Source organism: Bombina bombina, chromosome 3 (genome assembly GCF_027579735.1).
Source record: "Bombina bombina isolate aBomBom1 chromosome 3, aBomBom1.pri, whole genome shotgun sequence".
NCBI classification, from domain to species: domain Eukaryota; kingdom Metazoa; phylum Chordata; class Amphibia; order Anura; family Bombinatoridae; genus Bombina; species Bombina bombina.
The window spans coordinates 957,760,337-957,782,712 of NC_069501.1; positions in this window are offsets into that span (position 1 = coordinate 957,760,337).

Genomic DNA, 22,376 nt, shown 5'->3' on the forward strand with positions numbered 1-22,376 from the left:
TCACTGCCAAAAGGCAATCTACACTAAAACAGAGAGTAAAGGGGGAACAGGATAAAACACAAAAACAAGGGTGGAAAAGAAAGACTTTAACAAGGGGACATAGTTGATTTTTTGACAAAAACAAAGTACCACAGCTCCCCACTATGGAACACCAGTTCAGGATACTTGATATAGGAAAACTTTAATCAGAACTACAAATAACAATTCCACCAGTGAAAACAGGCCTGATTAAACCATCAGAGAATCAAAGATAATTTTACTTGAACAATCCCTGATCAGAACTGAAACTTAAGGCACTACCCTTTTCTAGCACAATTCCTGCAATAACTAGACTTTTCATTTGTCTTAAAGACTACTACAGAATCATGCAGGGCTAGGAAAAAGGCTGGGACTTTACTCCATCCTCCCCAATCTCAGGCTTCAATAATTTTCTCTTAAAAAAACAAAAAAGCTGAAACTAAAAAAAGACTTTCCTGAAGACCTATATATATAATCCTACTACAAAGATCAGCGCAAATTACTGCACAGATACATGGCAGAATATTAACAGGGACCTACATCTGTTTGAGAAGATATTACAATTTCTCCACAAAGACCTCTGACACTATGGGGCATATTTATCAAGCTCCGTATGGCGCTTGATGCCCCGTGTTTCTGGCGAGCCTGCAGGCTCGCCAGAAATAGCAGTTATGAAGCAGCGGTCACAAAGACCGCTGCTCCATAACCTGTCCGCCTGCTCTGAGCAGGCGGACAGACATCACTGAAAATCAACCCGATCGTACTTGACATTCCCATTGGCCGCGAATCTGCAGGGGGCGGCATTGCACCAGCAGCTCTTGTGAGCTGCTGGTGCAATGCTGAATACTGCAAGCATATTGCTCGCCGTATTCAGCGAGGTCTGGCGGACCTGATCTGCACTGTCGGATCAGGTCTGCCAGACTTTCATAAATAGGGGCCTATGTCTGGAAAACAAAAACAAGCAGACAGAAGGCTCAAACATCAGGCAGAAGTGCAAGCTGAATCTCACTCATCTCTCATTACCACAGATGGGGTTACACTAGGTGCACATCCAATAGTAGCACAACTATCAGCATTGTTCCTGCCTACAATTGAACTACTTCACATTGGAGTGGATACACTGTCTTCAGATCTCAAAAATGTCACTTCAAGAATAAACGCTGTGGAACCGAAGGTCTCTGAAGGAGAAGAATAGGATTTCAGTAGCTCTCATCCTATTGGCTGTTTTGAACAGCCAATAGAATTTCAGGAGCTCTCATCCTATTGGCTATTTTGAACAGCCAATAGGATTCCAGTAGCTCTCATCCAATTGGCTGATTTGAATTTGAAGAATAAAATCAGCCAGTAGGAATGCAAGGTACGCCATTTTGAAACGGCTACCTTGCATTCAACTTCAGTGTATGGCGGTGACCGTATGAAGAGGACGCTCCACGCAGGATGTCTTCGGCTTCCAGGATGGCTCCGCTCCGCGCCACCGGGATTAAAATAGAAGACGCCCTCGGAATGGATGAAGATATCGCCGCCTGGATGGTGTTAGGGTTTTTTTTACATTTTTTTGGGGTAGTTTTATTTTTAGATTAGGGCTTTGGGCTTTATTAAAAGAGCTGAATGTCATTTTAAGGGCAATAAAAAAGAGCTGAATGTGGGTTTTACTGTTGGGGGACTATTTTTTTTACAGTTAAAAGAGCTGTTTAACTTAGGGCAATGCCCTACAAAAGGCCCTTTTAAGGGCTATTGGTAGTTTATTGTAGGCTAGGGGGTGTTATTTGGGGGGGGGGGGCTTTTTATTTTTTATAGGGCTATTAGATTAGGTGTAATTGTTTTTATTTTTGATAATTTCGTTTATTATTTTTTGTAAGCTTAGTGTTTTTTATTTTTTGTAATTTAGTGTTTATTATTTTTGTAATTTTAGATTTTTTTATTTTTTTCGTAGTGTTAGGTTTTTTAAATTTGTTATTTAGATTTTTTAATTAGTATTATTTTTTTATTTTATTAGAATAGAATGTTAGGTTAATTTATAGTTTAATTTTAGGTTTATTTTTATTTCACAGGTAAGTTTTATTTATTTTAAGATAGTTATATTGTAATTTAAAGTTAGGGGCTGTTAGGTTTAGAGGTAAATAATTTAATTTAGTGTTTTGCAATGTGGGAGGCCAGCGGTTTAGGGTTTAATAGTTTTATTTTGTGGCGGCAATGTGGGAGGCCAGAGGTTTAGGGGTTAATAAATGTATTTAGTGGTGGGGATGTGGGAGGCAAGAGGTTTAGGGGTTAATAACTTTATTATAGTGGCGGCGGTATGGGAGGCCGGAGGTTTAGGGGTCAATAACTTTATTATAGTGGCGGCGATGTCAGGGAGCGGCGGATTAGGGGTTATTAGGTTTATTTAATTGTCGTGATGTGGGTGGGCGGCAGATTAGGGGTTAATACGTTTTAAATAGTGTTTGCGATGTGGGTGGGTGGTGGTTTAAGGGTTAATAGGCAGTTTATAGATGTTAGTAACAGTTTAGTTATGAGTTTTGTGAAACATTTTTGTTGCGCAAAACTCATAACTATTGCTCTCAGATGGCGGTATGGATCGTGTCGGTATAGGCTGTAACGCAAGCATTTTAGCCTCAACGCACAACCTGTAATACAGGTGCTATGAAAATCCCACGCAAAAACATAATTTTTTTGAGTGCGGAATGGACATTGCGTTACAGGCTAAATTGCTTGCGGTATAGCAATACCGACAAGACTCGTAATATGCGTTACTGGCCATTACGCTGGAATTGCCATTTTTTTCAGCGTTAAAAGCCGTAACGCAAAACTCGTAAGTTACCTGTTAAAGAAGCAAACAAAAATCTTACAATCCAAGCTAGATGACCTGGAAAATAGGTCTTGCCGGAGTAACCTGAGAGTAGAGGGGTTACCGGAGACTATCCCAAATTCAGCACTGGTGAATATTGCAGAAAAAATCTTGTCGAATCTCCTCAAAATACCCAAAGATCATATACCATGTATTGTGGAGAGGGCGCACAGAATAGGAAATATGGAAAAACAAGATAACAACACAGGCCCACCTCGCCAGGTGATGATCAAATACTTAAACTTCAAGGATAAAGCCCTATTACTGAGTGCATACCGGCAGACAACACCATTAACCTATGAGGGCAGAAAATGATTTATCTTCCAAGACTATTCAGCAGATGTAGCCAAGAGGTGTAGGGAGTTTATACCATATTGCAAGCAGCTTATAGAAAAGGGCCGCTCTGTGGCGCTCCTTTACCCAGCACACCTAAAGCTACAGACAACGCAAGAGCCCAGGTTTTTTGACATGCCACAACATCTGCAGGTGTTTACTGTTCTCTTAACCAAAGAGAAGTCACAAAATCCACAAGAAATTGAAAGCGACAAGAGGATCTGGATTAAACTAAGTATCACACATAATCACTAATGTGATTTTCTTACAGAGTAGTAAGCTTCTTGTACAATATTTGTTTCACAGAGAAGCTATGTTTATACCTATTGGGGTATGCCAACCCCATTGTTACTGTTATTATCTTTATCACGGGGGGGAGGAGGACACAATTATAAAGTTATTGCACTATATTATTGTAGTTACAATTTTAGTTAAAGTTTTATTGTATTTATTTCTCCTTCTTTGCATCTTCATTGCATTTGTATTGAGTATTATATTTACCTAATCTTTGACCTGTTTCGTTTTACAGCCAGGCAATAGCCTGGAATCAATTAAGACAAAACTGCACATCACTGGGAAGCCAGACTCACCACTTAGTGTGGTTTTGCGATGTGGGAGGCCAGCTGTTTAGGGGTTAATAGGTTTATTTTGTGGCGACAATGTGGGAGGCCAGAGGTTTAGGGGTTAATAAATGTATTTAGTGGTGGCAATGTGGGAGGCCAGAGGTTTAGGGGTTAATAACTTTATTATAGTGGCGGCGATATGGGAGGCCGGAGGTTTAGGGGTTAATAACTTTATTATAGTGTCAGCGATGTCAGGGTGCGGCGGATTAGGGGTTAATAGCTTTATTATAGTGTTGACGATGTCGGGGGATGGCAAATTTAGGTTTATTTAATTGTCGTGATGTGGGTGGGCGACAGATTAGGGGTTAATACGTTTTAAATAGTGTTTGTGATGTGGATGGGTGGGGGTTTAAGGGTTAATAGGCAGTTTATGGATGTTTTTTTTTTAATAACTTTATTTATATCAAAGACAAAAGGATCAACTACATACATGACCATTCGAGGTGAAATGAAATAACAAGAAACTCCTGGTAGTTACACAATATTCATCATAACAATAGGTACATCTAGTATGCCTCGTGGCAAGATCCCTGGTTTGTCATGTAGAGGTAGGGGTCTAATCCGTCTTAAAGGCATTTGTGTATACATAAAAAGAAACAAAACAAAACTCACAAAGAAACAGTGAACATATAGTAAACATAAAAAATAAATACATCTATATAACACTTACCCGGAGTACCTCCAGCTCACCCCCTACGGATCAGCGGCAATTACCTTTATTTGTATTTGAACATGAGGACTTAGTTAATTCTAATCAGCAGACAAGCACCAGTTACCTCTTAGGTTCTCATTCAGAACATAGGAACTATTTCTAAATGGGAAAATTACACTATCCTTAACACTAGGTGGTAAAAAGAGCAGGTAAGCCTCCCATTTATGAAGAAATCTCTTGATTCGTGTTTCCGTGTCCCCCTTTGTGTCTGCCTGCTCGGTTAACATTTGATTGTGTATCTTATTGATTAACTGTTGAAAGGGGGGGGTCCTCCCTTCACTCCACCCTGCCAAAATAAGTTGCTTAGCCAACATAAGAACTGTGGTTATGAAAATGTCAGACCTGTATACTCTGTCTCCTGGTATAAGGAAAATCACGTGCTGTGCTGTGAGCGTCACTTGTTGTCTCCTCACCTTTGTCAACCAATAGAAGACCCTGTGCCAGTATTTTTTCAACTTGGGACAATCCCATAATAAGTGAATCCAGTCAGGATGTATGTATCTATATTTATTACAGATATCCTCGGCTCCCGGAACCCATTTGGAGCGAAGCTTGGGAGTGATGTAGGATTGGTGCAAAAGTTTCATCTGTGTTTCCCTTAACGTCGCAGAGATTGTACTAATATGTACCTTTCTGAAGCTGGCTTTTAGGAGGCCCAAGTCCACAGAAAGATCTCTATAATCTGACCATTTCATCAAAATTCCCTGCAAGGCACGATCCTCAAAGTGTTTGAGAAATAGGTCATATGTATGTGAGATCCTGTAAGAACCCAGCCTGGCCAAGGTACACAATTTATCAATAGCAGAAGGTTCGCTGGTTAGTAGTTTGTCTGATATTAGTTTATATAGGTAGTGTCTACTCTGGAAGTACACAAACCTATGTGAGTTGGGGAGGTCATAAATGTTTTTTAGCTCCTGAAAGGGGATAACTTCCAAGTTTAATGGGTTAAATAGCTGATAAAGCCTAGTGAGATGTTTCTGTTGCCAGGTGGCAAACACCTCTGTTTTGTAAACAGGTAAGAATTGTAGATTACCTTGGATAGGTAAGTATTTGCTCACTGAACTCTGTACCCCCAATGTTTTACAGATCCTGGACCATGCCCTTAAGGGATACCTAAATAATATGTGAGTTTGTATATGTAAGGGAAGAGAGTGAAAGGTCGCATGGGGCAAATAAGCCAGGTGTTTCTAGTTCAGGTATGGTGAAGTGACCATTCCCCACCAGCCAGTCCAATACAATTTTGGATAAGGCAGCCCAGTTATACCAGAGAATATTTGGAAGACGCAGTCCCCCCCGCACAGTGGCATAAATAGGGCGGATTTGTTTATCCTGTGTTTTTTACCTTGCCAAATGAAGTGTCCAAGGGAAGTCTGAAGTGAGTCAGAGTCCTTTCATGTCATGAGCAGGGGCAGCATCTGTAATGGATAAAGGAGCTTGGGCAAGGCCACCATCTTAAACAGGTGGATCCTGCCCGACAGGGATAGAGGCAGTTTCGCCCAGTGTGAAAGCATCTGTTTGATGTTCGCAACACTACAAGTGAGATTAAGGTTATATAGTTTGGAGGGGTAAACATGTATTCTAATCCCTAGATATTTAAATGAACCTTCCGTGACCTTAAGACCAGTGTCTGTCAGTATAGTGTTATGAGAATTCTGCAACCAGTTAACCTCGGATTTGTCAATATTGATTTTATAGCCCGAGAAAGAGCCAAAACTCTGGATAATATCCAGGAGGGGATGTAAGTATCCTGAGGGTTACCCACAAACAGCAGTAAATCATCCGCATATAGGGACAGATGATGTCTATGACCAAGAATATCCAGGCCCTCCGAGTGCTGCCTAATGTATGAAGCTAGGGGCTCTATGGCCAAGTCGAACAGCAGAGGGGAGAGGGGGCAGCCTTGCCTGGTACCCCTCTGCAGTCCAAATGGTGGAGAGAGGCCACCATTTACTATCAGGGAGGCCCTGGGGTTAGTGTATAATCTTTGAAGAAAGTCCTAAAAGTCTCCTATGATCCCAAATCTTTCCAATGAAGTGTGCAAATGATCCCACTCTATCCTATCGAATGCCTTTTCGGCGTCAAGCACCAAAAGGCATGCATCATGTAATCTGGAGGGGGCCTGTGAGCGAGCGTTATATCAGTAATGTGATGTTATTGCCAAAGTTTCCCTGATGTTAATTACAGAGGACCTGCCCTTGACAAAGCCAGTTTGATCTGCGTGGACAACAGATGGCAAGACTCCAGCTAGTCGATCCGGTAGGAACTTTGTCAATAGCTTGTAATCTCCATTGAGTAAGGAGATTGGGCGATATGACGACGTTTGGGTGGGGTCTCTATCAGGTTTGGGTATCAGACAGACGCTCGCATCTGAGAAGCGAGCGTCCATCTGTGTAGAGCCCCCTAGGTACTCTGAATATATGGAGGACAGCGTGGGAGTGATCTCTTCACACAACAACTTAAAATATTCCGAGGACAGCCCATCTGGTCCCAGGGCCTTCCCTGGTTTACTATTTCCTATGGCTCTAATTACTTCCTGCACCTGTATCGGGGCATTAAGGATTGATTTCTGCTCCTCAGATATAGTTGGGAGCTCCACCGACCCCCAAATTTTTTTTTTACCTCATGATTAATTGGCTGACTGGTGTATAGAGTTGTATAATATTGTACAAATTCTGCCATAATTTCTTTAGTATTAGAGGTTAATGTAGACTGGCAGTTAATGGCTGCTATATAAGATTTAGGCCTATATGAGTTTACCAGTTTGGCCAGTAATTTGCCAGATTTATTGCCATGTCTGTAAAATTTACCTTTGCTATGTATTTTAAACTTAATATCCTGTTGAGCCAGGAAAGTATCCCTGGTTTGTTTAATAACAATACCTTTTCTTGGATGAGGGGGTAGGGTCATAAAGGTAATTATTATAGGCTTCAGTGAGTTGTGAGAGAAAGTGGTTGTCCATCATTTTATTATTTTTGGTGTAGTGAGCTGTGAATGAAGTGATGTGACCTCTCATCACTGCCTTAGAGGCATGCCAAAATAGGTCAGGGGTAGCTCTATGAATGTCGTTGTCAGATGTATAATGTAACCAGGAAGATTTTAAATGCTGACGAAAATTTACATTACAATAAAGGTATGTAGGGAATTTCCATGATCTCTCCAGGGGTCTCCCAGGTGTGGGTTGTAACCCCAGGGTGATCGGGGCATGGTCCGAAACTGTAATTTGCCCTATGTCTGTATAATGAACCTGGGGTGTGAGTTTAGTGGAAGTAAGAAAGTAGTCAATCCGTGACATAGTATGGTGGGTTTTTGATAAGCAAGTAAAGTCTCTCCCATCTGGGTTCCTTACTCTCCAGACATCTGTCTGATTTAATGCTTCTTTGAATGAGTTAATCAAAGGCACTTCTCTCTTGTGCGTCAGTTTATGGATGTTAGTGTACTTTGTAACAGTTTAGTTATGAGTTCTGTGAAAAAAAATTGTTGCGCAAAACTCATAACTACTGCTCTCAGATGGCGGTATGGATTGTGTCGGTATAGGCTGTAATGCAAGCATTTAAGCCTCAACGCACAACCTGTAATACAGGCGCTATGTAAATCCCACTCAAAAACATACGGCTAGATTACGAGTCTTGCGTTAGCCTTAAAAAGTAGTGTTGAGAGGTCCCAACGCTGCTTTTTAATGCCCGCTGGTATTACGAGTCTGGCAGGTACAGGTGTACCACTCACTTTTCTTCCGCAACTCGAGCTTACTGCAAATCCCCTTACGTCAATTGCGTATCCTATCTTTTTAACGGGATTTGCCTAATGCCGGTATTACGAGTCTTGGAAGAAGTGAGCGGTACACAGGAATGAAGGTTCCTTTAAATGACGTCATCCAAGATGGCATCCCCTGAATTCTGATTGGCTGATAGGATTCTATCAGCAAATCGGAATTAAGGTAGGAAAAATCCTATTGGCTGATCCAATCAGCCAATAGGATTGAGCTCGCATTCTATTGGCTGTTCCAATCAGCCAATAGAATGCAATCTCAATCCTATTGGCTGATTGAATCAGCCAATAGGATTTTTCCTACCTTAATTCCGATTGGCTGATAGAATCTTATCAGCCAATCGGAATTCAAGGGACGCCATCTTGGATGACGTCATTTAAAGGAACCTTCATTCATTGGGAGTCGTCGGAAGGATGCTCCGCGACGGCTGGCTTCAAAATGGACCCGCTCCGCTCCGGATGGATGAAGATAGAAGATGCCGCCTGGATGAAGCCTTCTGCCCGTTTGGAGGTCCTCTTCTGCCCGGATCGGATGAAGACTTCTGCCCCTCTGGAGGACCACTTGTGCCCGGCTGGGTGAAGACGGCTCAAGGTAGGGTGATCTTCAAGGGGGTAGTGTAAGGTTTTATTAAGGGGGGATTGGGTGGGTTTTAGAGTAGGGTTGGGTGTGTGGGGGGTGGGTTTTAATGTTGGGGGGTATTGTATTTTTTTTTACAGGTAAAAGAGCTGATTACTTTGGGGCAATGCCCCGCAAAAAGCCCTTTTAAGGGCTATTTGTAATTTAGTTTTTTTGTACTTTAGTTTATTTAATTTAATTGTATTTAATTGTAGGTAATTTAGTAAATTAATTTAATGATAGTGTAGTGTTAGGTGCAATTGTAATTTAGGTTAGGATTTATTTTACTGGTAAATTTGTACTTATTTTAACTAGGTAGTTATTAAATAGTTAATAACTATTTAGTAACTATTCTACCTAGTTAAAATAAATACAAACTTGCCTGTAAAATAAATCTAAACCCTAAGCTAGATACAATGTAACTATTAGTTATATTGTAGCTAGCTTAGGGTTTATTTTATAGGTAAGCATTTAGTTTTAAATAGGAATAATTTAGTTAATTGTAGTAATTTAATTTCATTTTATTTAAATTATATTTAAGTTAGTGGGTGTTAGGGTTAGACTTAGGTTTAGGGGTTAATAACTTTATTTTAGTGTAGTGGCGGCAACGTTGGGGGCGGCAGATTAGGGGTTAAAATTTGTAGGTAGGTTGCAATGACATTGGGGTTGGCAGATTAGGGGTTAATAATATAATGTAGGTGTCAGCCATGTCGGGGGTGGCAGATTAGGGGTTAATAAGTGTAAGATTAGGGGTGTTTAGACTTGGGGTTCATGTTAGGGTGTTAGGTGTAGACATAACTTTTATTTCCCCATGGGAATCAATGGGTCTGCGTTAGGAGCTGAACGCTGCTTTTTTGCAGGTGTTAGGATTTTTTTCAGCCCGATCTGCCCGATTGATACCTATGGGGAAATTGTGCACGAGCGCGTTTTGCCAGCTCACCGCTACCGTAAGCAACGCTAGTGTTGAGGTGAGATGTGGAGCTAAATTTTGCTCTACGCTCACCTTTTTGCGGCTAACTTCGGGTTTAAAAAAACCTGTAATACCAGCGTTGTCTTAAGGGAGCGTTGAAAAAAAAATGCTCATCGTAATCTAGGCGATAATTTTTTTGAGTGTGGAATGGACATTGCGTTACAGGCTAAATTGCAATACCGACACGACTCGTATTATGCGTTACTGGCCATTACGCTGGAATTGCCATTTTTTTCATTGTTAAAAGCCGTAACTCAAAACTCGTAATTTACCTGTTACAGAAGCAAACAAAAATCTTACAATCCAAGCTAGATGACCTGGAAAATAGGTCTTGACGGAGTAACCTGCGAGTAGAGGGGTTACCGGAGACTATCCCAAAATTTTTGTTGCGCAAAACTCATAACTACTGCTCTCAGATGGCGGTATGGATCGTGTCGGTATAGGCTGTAACGCAAGAATTTTAGCCTCAACCTACAACCTGTAATACAGGCACTAGGAAAATCCCACGCAAAAACATATTTTTTTTGAGTGCAGAATGGACATTGCGTTACAGGCTAAATTGCTTGCGGTATAGCAATACCGAGGGGTAGAACCTGGTACACTGGTAATAGACCAATCAAGGGCGTAAGTTATCTTGACATTATATATTGCCTTGCTAACAGCCGAGACGTCCCACCATGAAGGTGGTGGCCTAGAATGTGGGGGGCATCACCTCTTCTATGAAAAGAAAAACAATTTTAAAGTTTCTAGGAAACACTAAAGCAGATATTGCCATACTAGAGGAGACCTATTTGACTGAAAAAGAACACCTAAAATTACAACAGGGATGGGTGGGTGAGGTCCCTTTACTCCAAATGACAAATCACAAGCACGAGGAGTAGCTCTCCTCTCTAGGAAAAATTTCACATACAACATAAAAAAATACATAGTGGACCCTGAAAGACGATACCTAATAGCTCAAATAGAGATAGATGGGGGTCAGTTTGCGATTAGCGGCGTATACTGCCCACATGCCAAAAAAAGGGAATTTTGGGAACATTTTAAAGGAACGCTAATGGAACTAGATGATATCCCTATAATAATAGGTGGTGGCTTCAACATCACACCACAAACACCTGCAGATAGCTTTAAAAATGCAGAGTCTAGGAATAACCCCCCGATGATTCTTCCCAATGCCAAAAGGAAAACTATCAGCCAGATTACGAGTTTTTGTTGGTAAGGCTGTGCGGTGCTAACGCTCCTTTTTTTCTTACCGCTCACTTAACTCAACGCTGGTATTACCAGTTTTCTGCAAGCCAGAGTTAGCCTCAGAAAAGTGAGCGTTGAGCAAAATTTAGCTCCACCTCAATACCAGCGTTGCTTACGGTAACGGTAAGCTGGGAAAACGTGCTTGTGCACGATTTCCCCATAGGAAACAATGGGGCTGAGCCGGCTGAAAAAAAAACTAACACCTGCAAAAAAGCAGCGTTCAGCTCCTAAAGCAGCCCCATTGATTCCTATGGGGAAATAAAAGTTATGTCTGCACCTAACATCCTAACATGAACCCCGAGTCTAAACACCCCTAATCTTACACTTATTAACCCCTAATCTGCCGCCCCCGCTATCGCTGGCACCTACATTATATTATTAACCCCTAATCTGCTGCTCCGGACACCGCCGCTACCTACATTATACTTATAAAACCCTAATCTACTGCCCCCAACATCGTTGACACCTACATTATACTTATTAACCCCTAATCTGCGCCCCCCCAACGTCGCCGCAACTATATTACATTTATTAACCCCTAATCTTCCGACACCAACGTTGCCGCTACTATATTAAATTTATTAACCCCTAAACCTAAATCTAACCCAAAGTCTAACCCCCCTAACTTAAATATAATTTAAATTAAATGAAATAAATTTAACATAATTAAATAAATTAATCCTATTTAAAACTAAATACTTACCGATAAAATAAACCCTAAGCTAGCTACAATATAACTAATAGTTACATTGTAGCTAGTTTAGGATTTATATTTATTTTACAGGCAACTTTGTATTTATTTTAACTAGGTACAATAGTTATTAAATAGTTATTAACTATTTAATAACTACCTAGCTAAAATAAGTACACAATTACCTGTAAAACAAATCCTAACCTAAGTTACAATTACACCTAACACTACACTATAATTAAACTAATTACCTAAACTACCTACAATTAATTACAATAAAATAAAATAAACTAAATTACGAAAAAAACACACTAAATTACAGAAAAAAAAAGGATTACAAGAATTTTAAACTAATTACACCTAATCTAATCCCCCTAATAAAATAAAAAAGCCCCCCAAAATATTAAAATTCCCTACTGTATACTAAATTAAAAATAGCCCTTAAAAGGGGCTTTTGCGGGGCATTGCCAGAAAAAAAATCATCTCTTTCACCTGTAAAAAAAATTACAATACCCCCCAAAATTAAAACCCACCACCAACACACCCAACCCTACTCTAAAACCCACCCAATCCCCCCCTTTAAAAAACCTAACACTACCCCCTTGAAGATCACCCTACCTTGAGCCGTCTTCACACAGCCGGGCACAAGTGGTTCTTCAGAGGGTCCGAAGTCTTCATCCTATCCTGCCAGAAGAGGACATCCAGACCGGCAGAAGGCTTCATCCAGGCGGCATCTTCTATCTTCATCCTTCCAGAGAGGAGCGGGTCCATCTTCATGACATCTGACACGGAGCATCCTCTTCATCCAACGGCCGACGACTGAATTCTGATTGGCTGATAGAATCCTATCAGCCAATCGGAATTAAGGTAGGAAAAATCCTATTGGCTGATGCAATCAGCCAATAGGATTAACGTTCAATCCGATTGGTTGATCCAATCAGCCAATAGGATTGAGCTTGCATTCTATTGGCTGTTCCAATCAGCCAGTAGAATGCGAGGTCAATCCTATTGGCTGATTGCATCAATGAAATATCAATCAAAATAATTTAAACTGTCTTATTGATGAATATAAAATACACGTTATGTATATGTCACAATCTGTATAATTGTATTTCACTCTTGCTCCCTCAATAAAAATATTTTGGAAAAAAAATGGTTCTAGCATCTGCTTTTTAAAACTGGAATTGTGCTTTGCTTTCTGTATATCCTGGTAATCATAATCATACCTGTTCCGGGGGACTCTGCTACGAGCATCCTTTGTTGCATCAGTTCCTGCATATCCAGTCAAGCTGATCATCTGAGTTCTGTTATTTCTAGTTCTCTAAATGATCATTGCAACTTGAGGCTCCTATAGTCACATCCTCATCAATTTCTATGTCTGACTTTTGCGCCTTCTCAATAATTGCAGTGACGTAGCCTTGCTACTTAAAAATGTTCTCTAATATTTATTACATTTCTTTGTCATGCTTGAGCTAATAGCCAAGGACCTTAAATCCCGAATTATAGCATAATAACCAGATCAAGGCATGAAGGCCATATGCTTTAAGTACAGCTCATCAAATTCCTATTGTCTGCAAATATTCCATGTTCCTGTTCAAGTATTTGATGGCACTTATAGTAAGACATTAGACAATGCCTGTCAAAGTCAATATGTAACTTGATCATCTGGATTATGTCTATTTGTTGGCTACAGAACGAAAGTTCACATATAAGCTGGTTAAATACCAAATTTCTTTCAGTTCCAATTTTTGAGAACGTAATCTATCAGCAATTACAGAGTCAAAATTCTATCTTTATCAAAAACTTTCTGCTTTTAGTAAGAGATGAAAAGGACATGAAGCCCTATTTTTTTCTTTAATTATTCAGATAGTGCATACAATTTTAAACAACTTTCCAAATCACTTCTGTTATCAGTTGTTCTTCAGTCTCTTGATATTCTTTACTGAAGGAGCAGCAATGCACTACTGGGAGGTAGCTGCACACATTGGTAAACTGGTAAGCCAATTATAAGAGGTATATAAAGCTCTGGGAAAAATTAGGAGACCACTTCAAAAGTATCAGTTTCTCTGGTTTTACTATTTATAGGTATTTGAGTAAAATGAACATTTTTGTTTTATTCTATAAACTAGTGACAACATTTCTCTTAAATTCCAAATAAAATAATGCTATTTAGAGCACTTATTTGCAGAAAATTACAAAATAGCAAAAAAAGATGCAGTGTTTTCAGACCTTGAATAATGCAAATTCATATACATTTTTAAACAACAACACAATACTAATGTTTTAACTTAGTAAGAGTTCACAAATCAATATTAACCATGATTTTCAATCACAGCTTTCATGTGTATTGGCATGCTCTCCACCAGTCTTTTACATTTCTGTTGTTTGACTTTATGCCACTTCTGGTGCAAAAATTCAAGCAGCTCAGCTTTTTTTGATGGCTTGATCACATTCCAGAAGTTTCCATAGGTTTTCAAGTCTGGAGATTGGGTTGCCATGACAGGGTCTTGATCTGGTGGTCCTCCCTCTACACCATGATTGACCTGACTGTGTGGCATGTAGCATTGTCCTTCTTGAAAACCAATCCTCAGAGTTGTGGACAATTTTCAGCTTGATTCATGGGCGCAGGGTCTATTACATTTTGTCATAGCCCCACAAGGTGGCTGTGGTCTCTACAGGAAGGCAAAGGAGCAGATTAGCCTTTGAAATTGTTGCTAGGAGACAATAGCTCTATTAATTGTCTTGCCCATGCTTAGAAGAGGATTTTTGCTGCAAAAATAATGTGACTGTAGAACTTAAGGCATGCAATGTCAGCTCCCTTATCTTAGGCAGTTACTACACTGAGATGTTCGATGTAAAACAAGTAAGTTGTCTGCTGTTTCTTTTTATGTTTACTTTGATTTAATATTTTTCTTTTAGTTGTTTGCTATTTCTTTTTATGTTTACTTTAATTTATCATTTTTTTTTTATCCCTTTAAGCCCCAAGTGAAACAAATATTGAAGATACAGTTATAAGAAGAGTAATGGCTAAATATCACTCTAATTTTATTAAAGGCCTGTCTCTGTGCACACAAAAATCTCTTATGCATTATTTTATTATTAAACTACTGATTACAATCCTTTAGAAAAACTTATTTAAAGATTTTCTGTAGGAAATCACCATTAACGTCTATGGAAATTGTTAGAGATAAATCATTTGATAATTTTTTTAAGGAATTTTGATTGACCACTACGTCTGAAAGTGTCAGCTCCAGGGAAATTGATATCACTGCAAGCTCAACCCATTTCAATGGGTATGGTTTTAAAGAGCAAAGCAAGCTAATTCATATTCAAAAATAAACCTAACCGAGCACTTTACCATTATTCATTTTATACTCTTCAGCTAGTACAACAATTTGTTCCAAACTTATTAAGGGAATCACGTTTTACAATGCACTGTCCCTTTAAAATAGATCCCAGATTTACTGGATTTAAGCCTCATATCAAGATAACATTTTGTTCTTGTTTACAATCTTGTTGTTTAAACCTTTCGTGCTGGGTTAAATTTGTCTACCTCAGAACAACGTTCCAAAGTAAACAAATTTAAATCACGTGATTGTGAATGTGGTTGCTAGATTTCAAAGATGGGATTGGGTCAGGGGGGCGAGCCTACAACGCTAGGCACACCCACCATGACCCAATCCCATTCAGGAAGCGCCATTGGCTTCAGTACAGCCACACGGCTAGGACGTTCCATGCTGTCCTTATGGCGCTAAAGCTATCGTAGCTAGAATGGCATGGAACGTCCCAACATCGGGAAGAGGTTAATGTTGATATACTTTATGATGTTTGAACTGTTTTTTGGTTTCCATTTGTTTTAATATGAGAGTTAAACCTCAAGTTAATAAAATCAGTGTAACTAATGATGTCATATGTTCTCCTTTATATAGTGTCATTAGTTTTCTGTCTTAAACAAATTTGAGTAGTAACATACACCTCAGTTGTTCCTTATTTTTGTGTTTGACTGAGACCTTAACCGATGGTATTTGCATGGTTTTTTTTGCAATTGTATGCATGTTTTGACCATCATGGTTGTAAAAAAAAAAGCACAGATTAATTTCCCCAGCAAAAAAAGAATAGATTCTAAACCTTGGTTACAGTGTTTTCATATAAATAATATATACTGCTATTTCTTCAGATATATTGATCCAATTTGCTTAGAGGTATGAGAAGGGGAACATTCCCAGAAGTAATAAAATATCCACTCTCTGAAATTAAAATTCTATGTACTTCAGAAAAATATATGGCATTTTGTGACTAGAAATCATATTTTTCTACACCTAGTAAATAATTAACCATATATAGCAAAGCAATTTGTTTTTGTGTGTGTGCGTGTACACAGTTTGTCTTCGATTTGCTTTTATTTTCTGACTGACAGGATATATACAACATAAATCTCCTGTTGATTAATTTTGTAGAGAAAACACTCAACCCCATAATTTTTTTTTATTAAGTATAGTTGTCTCTGATCCAAAAACATTCTATACTTGTGTAGACATTAAAAACAAATGGAAATTGATTTTTAAACGTATTCAGCACTATGTACAGCATTGTTTTTCAAAAGCAACACTAAGAGGCCTATTTATCAAAGATCTTGCGGACCTGATCCGACAGTGCGGATCAGGTCCGCAAGACCTCGCTGAATGCGGAGAGCAATACGCTCTCCGTATTCAGCATTGCACCAGCAGCTATTTTGAGCTGCTGGTGCAACGCCAACCCCTGCAGACTCATGGCCAATCCGCCGCCAGCATGGGGGTGTCAATCAACCCGATAATACTCAGAGCAGGCGGACAGGGTTATGGAGCAGCGGCCTTTAGATCGCTGCTTCATAACTGCTGTTTCTGGCGAGTCTTCAGACTCGCCAGAAACACAGGCCCACAAGCTACATACGGAGCTTGATAAATGGGCCTCTAAAGGTTTAATACAAACATTGTTTAGTGATCTAGTAACTTTATATTGGTATTTTATTAGTTATATTACATCAGCCTTTTTTTTAGCCTGTTAACTTTAACATTATGTTTTAATGAAATGAATATCTGAATGAATGCACCAACAAAATGTAAATAGAACAAAAAAATAAGAACGAAATTTGTCAGTATTCATTTGTTTTCTTTAGATGACTTTTCAGGGGTTAATACTTATCTTTTGCGTGCTGGAGATATGTGTTAACCCAGTCATCTTTTCCATGGAGCCCCAGCCACGCTAAAAGGAGGCTTAGCACGGTGGCTTCCATAGCCTGCGCTAAAGGAGAAGGTATTTCCCTGCAGGCCCTGGGAACCGGCCACACTAAGCCTCCTATTAGCACGGCCAGGGTTCTGTGAAGAAGAGTAGCATTTTAACGCGCTCACGCAAAAGGTAAATATAAAGCTACGGGGGAACTTTTTCCCCTTGTAGCTTTTTAAACATTTACATATTAATATAAACTAATGTAAATGTTTAATGATTATTCAGTATTTGTTTCATTAGTTTAAATTAAACAAATACTAAATAATCCAGCCAACAAACATTCGGGGAAACAACTTCCCTTGAATATTCGTTACCAAAGATTCGGACAAACCAAATTTTTTGCGACTGCACATCTTTAATAAATAATACTTTAAGTAGTGCAATATGCATGACAATTGTATGTCATAGGTGATGTGAAAAAAAATAAATAATGATGCAGTGATAAGGAAAAACCTGCAAGAGGAAAAACTGCAAAATGTTTTTAAAAATGACGTTGCCTATGTCCACACTTAAAAGGAGTTACATAGAAAAGGGGTAATAAAATATAGCTATATTCCCATTACACTTAAATAAATAAGTTTCATTTCCCAATTTGTTTTTATTTATAGCCCATGAATTATTTGATTTATAGTAATACCTCCTTTCAGATTTTATTGAACAAATGCATACAACTTAAATGTATAAAAGGTATAATGAAGGAAATCTACAGTGTATGGATTATAATCAAAAATAAAATATATATAACATCTGTGATCACATATACTATTTTAATGTACATATTTTTATCAAAACCCACAAAACAGTTTTTGCAGTAATACAAGTTCAGTTATCCGTCTTTCAAAAATTTGTAAAATCTTTGATACATTTTGTCACATAACGTAATATATTCTTTATAAGAAACCTTGTCTCTTCCATTGTCATATCCTCTCAAAGATCACAGAATTTCAAAATTTTAATTGCATATTAGCCCTACTCATATTGATGCATTTAACATCTCTTTTGGCCTTTAGAAACCCTAAAACAGCCCTGATAATCAGATACTACTAATACAAATTGGGGTTGAACAACATTGCTAATTAAGCCAGTGAGACACCTTTCAGCTTTCTGTAGTTTTATACATTAACTTGTCACCAGCAGAAAATAGGATTTCTCACCTACAGATGGTAAATTGTCAGAAAGATATCTGAGAACATTAAGGTAAAATTGCTTGTCAAGTTTGATCATTTCAAGCAAGAATAAGGTCCCTCTAGCAAAAAATGTAAGGTTATCAAAGTGAAATTTCCTTTAAAAAATCATCCATTTGGCAGATTTACACAACTAATAAAAAGGCACCATATATGTAGCTAATAATGTTATGTCTGACTATATAAATGTTGCAAAGCTCTGGAACTTATTTAATATCATTTACTTGATATGTTTGTTTTATGTAATTTGATTTATTTTGTTAATACAAGATGTATTACTTGTGTGCATGCATAGATACATCAATACATGACATCTTACAGTAATGCCATATGCATCAATTGGAGTATAGATCCATGCCAGGCTTTGAAGCACAGAGACTGTTCTTGTGTATTGCAGATAAAGCATGCCTAACCTTTTCAAACATTAATGGCAATTGCTTTGAGAAATAAATCTATCAGAGCAGGATATTTGTTATACATAATAAATAACTGTTGCTAGTGCTTAAAGTGGGATGCTTTATTAGGGTGTGTCATTCATTTTATATTTATATACAATCTCAAATACTTAATGGTTAATAATTTAATATTATAGCTAGAAAAACTATTTAGTGAAGTATCTTGCATAACATATTACCAATTTAATGTAATTTTCAGGAATATGTTGCCCGTATGCTAAATCATTTGAAAGTGATGCAGCATATCTGTAAAAAGTTGATAACAAAATACCACATGAACTCAAAGTAAAAAAAGGAAGATATTTTCCTCAGAATTTCCTCAGTAGCCACATTCCATTATAGTGGAAATGTAAACATCCAATATGGTTGCTTGTCCAGGGACTTACAAAGGATCATGCATGGTGAAGCTAAAAATGAACAGCCAGTCAGCATCATTACTGCTAAGTTTATAGTTTTATTTACAGTGATCTCATAGGAATTCACCATAATCATAGAGATTACAAAGTAAACTTCCTTGAACTGAAGAGGAAAAGAGAGTGACTGTAACTACACATGCCAGATGCACACTCCCTTAGAAGCATCCTGATGGTGGGCGAGATTACAAGTTGAGCTCTATTTACCGCTCCCGCTCGTGTGCTAACTCCGCTAGAAGTACGTTTAACAAGTTAAAAGTGAAAAGGTTTAGCTTGTGCACTAACCCAACTTGCGCAAAAAGCAGAAGTTAGAATATTGAGATCACATTAACGTATTCCCCCATAGGGGCATATTTATCGAGCTCCATACATATACACAGAGTCTGGCCAGACAAGTGTTTTCAGTTTATTTCGCTCTATATTTCACAGAGAATTATGTGGTTTTAAATGTTTTTTAAACTTGTGTTCTAATACTGCATATATTTATGTTGTGAATTCACAAATTGTGTCATTACGAGTACATTAGTGCTCCGGTATACCTTATACAATGGGTATTTGATTACAGGCACGCTGATAGGCGTATTCTGAGCAAATGTGCTAAAATTAAAGCAACAACCTCACACGAGAGCATTGTAGATACAATTGCTTTGTGAATAGGTATCTGTCAGAATTATTTTTATATTTTGTAAAATGTTCCAAGACATGATCTGTCAGTAAAATAACGTTTGTTTATATATATATTGTGTATTTCAAGTTTGTATCTGCTGTATACAGCGCTGTTTAAATACTTTCAAACCATTTTTTTTGTTTCTGAAAACAGCTGCAGTTCATCATAAATCAAGTAATAAGATACTAAGGCCTCTATTTATCAAGCTGTCTATTTACCTGCATTCGACGGCCCCAATACGCTCGCCTAAGATTGCCTAACATCTTCGCTGCGGACCTGAATACGTTCTCCAAATTTATCAAGAAAGCTGTCAAAAGCCGCACACCAAGTACGGTGCGATGAGCAGCGGACTGTTGTTAACTAATAGTCATCGATCTCACTGCTGTTCCGCTTATTCGCAGCTTTCTTGCTATACTGTCACTAAGCACCCACACTATACTATACTGTTTACCCCCTAAACTGCCGCTCCCGGAGCCCCCCGCAACTAAATAAAGTTATTAACCTCTAAACCGCCGCTCCCCGACCCCGCCGCAACTCTAATAAATATATTAACCTTTAAACCGCCGCTCCCGGACACCGCCGCCACCTACATTATACCTATTAACCCCTAATCTGCCGTCCCCTATACTGCCGCCACCTACATAAAGTTATTAACCCCTATACTGCCGATCCCGGACCCCGCCGCACCAAAATAAATTGTTTAACCCCTAAACCGCTGCTTCCGGAGCCCACCGCCACCTACATTATATTTATTAACCCCTAATCTGCCCCCCTACACCTCCGCCACTACAATAAAGTTATTAACCCCTAAACCTAAGTTTAACCCTAACACCCACTAACTTAAATATAATTTAAATACATCTAAATAAAATAACTATAATTAAATAAATAATTCCTATTTAAAACTAAATACTTACCTATAAAATAAACCCTAAGATAGCTACAATATAACTAATAGTTACATTGTAGCTATCTTAGGGTTTATTTTTATTTTACAGGCAACTTTGTATTTATTTTAACTAGGTACAATAGTTATTAAATAGTCATTAACTATTTAATAGCTACCTAGCTAAAATAAATATAAAAGTACCTGTAAAATAAATCCTAACCTAAGTTACAATTACACCTAACACTACAATTAAAATAAATTAAATTAATTAACTACAATTACCTACAATTAAATACAATTAAATAAAATAAAATAAAGTACAAAAAAACAAACAAACACTAAATTACAGAAAATAAAAAAAAATACAAGACTTTTAAACTAATTACACCTAATCTAAGCCCCCTAATAAAATAAAAAAGCCACCCAAAATAATAAAATTCCCTACCCTATACTAAATTACAAATAGCCCTTAAAAGGGCCTTTTGCAGGGCATTGCCCCAAAGTAATCAGCTCTTTTACCTGTAAAAAAGGAAATACAACCCCATAGGAATCAATGGGATATCGGGCAGCAGCGAACATAAGCTTTCGCTGCTGTCAGACTCCCATTGATTCCTATGGCATCCGCCGTCTCCAGGGCGGCGGATTGAAAACCAGGTACGCTGGGCCGGAAAAGTGGCGAGTGTACCTGGTAGGATCTTGATAACTTCCAAAAGTAGTCAGATTGTGCCGAACTTGTGTTCGGAACATCTGTAGTGACGCAACCATCGATCTGTGTCAGACTGAGTCCAGCGGATCGTATGTTATGTCACAAAATTCTACTTTTGCCGGTCTCTAGCCTTTGATAACTAAGGCGAATCAGGCTCGCTACAAATATGCGGCGGAATTCCAGCGTATTTGCGGTTGACAGCTTGATAAATAGAGGCCTAAGCATATATAAAGCGACAAATATAAAAAATAGACATCTATAATTGATTGCAACAAAGAAAGCAATTATTTTTTAGTGTGTGGCGCTCTCCCTTTTAACCTAATATATATATAAAATTATTTATTTAAAAATAAACTGTAAAGTGATTACTGATGACTTGGAAATACAGTCTCAGTAATTCCCACGTGAGTACTTACAATAATGTAACACACAAGGATAATTATTACCATTTAATGCTTAACATGTTCCCCTTTAAATCCATTAAAAGTCACATAAAAGTACAAAGATAAGATAGGTCAAGATGTAATTTAAATATTTATAGTACATGTTGAAATATTTGTCTTTACTTCATACTAAATTCTTGGCAACTTGGTGAAATATGGAACAATCTTACTTAATAACTAGCACTTGTCCGGAATTCCTGTTTTGTCATTTCAGGTTCCCGATGCAATTTGCTAAGTGCTATATGTTACTTTTTCATCTGCCAAAATGTTTTTTAACAGCTGTTTTGCTGTCACAGGGGCAATTTAAACTGAGTTTTCATCCTGCTTACACTGCATTTATCAACTTGTATTTCTGTGTAGTCCTTTTTTTTGCCAACACTTATCTCATGATCGTCCATCCATATCAAACTATTTCTCTTGTAGGTATATTTATGGCCACTATGTTTCTCTGCCAGTTTTAGGACAAGTAGACAATAATTCTTGGCCATTATCTTATGTCTCCACTTTGTGATATTTCAGTCTTATATACCTAA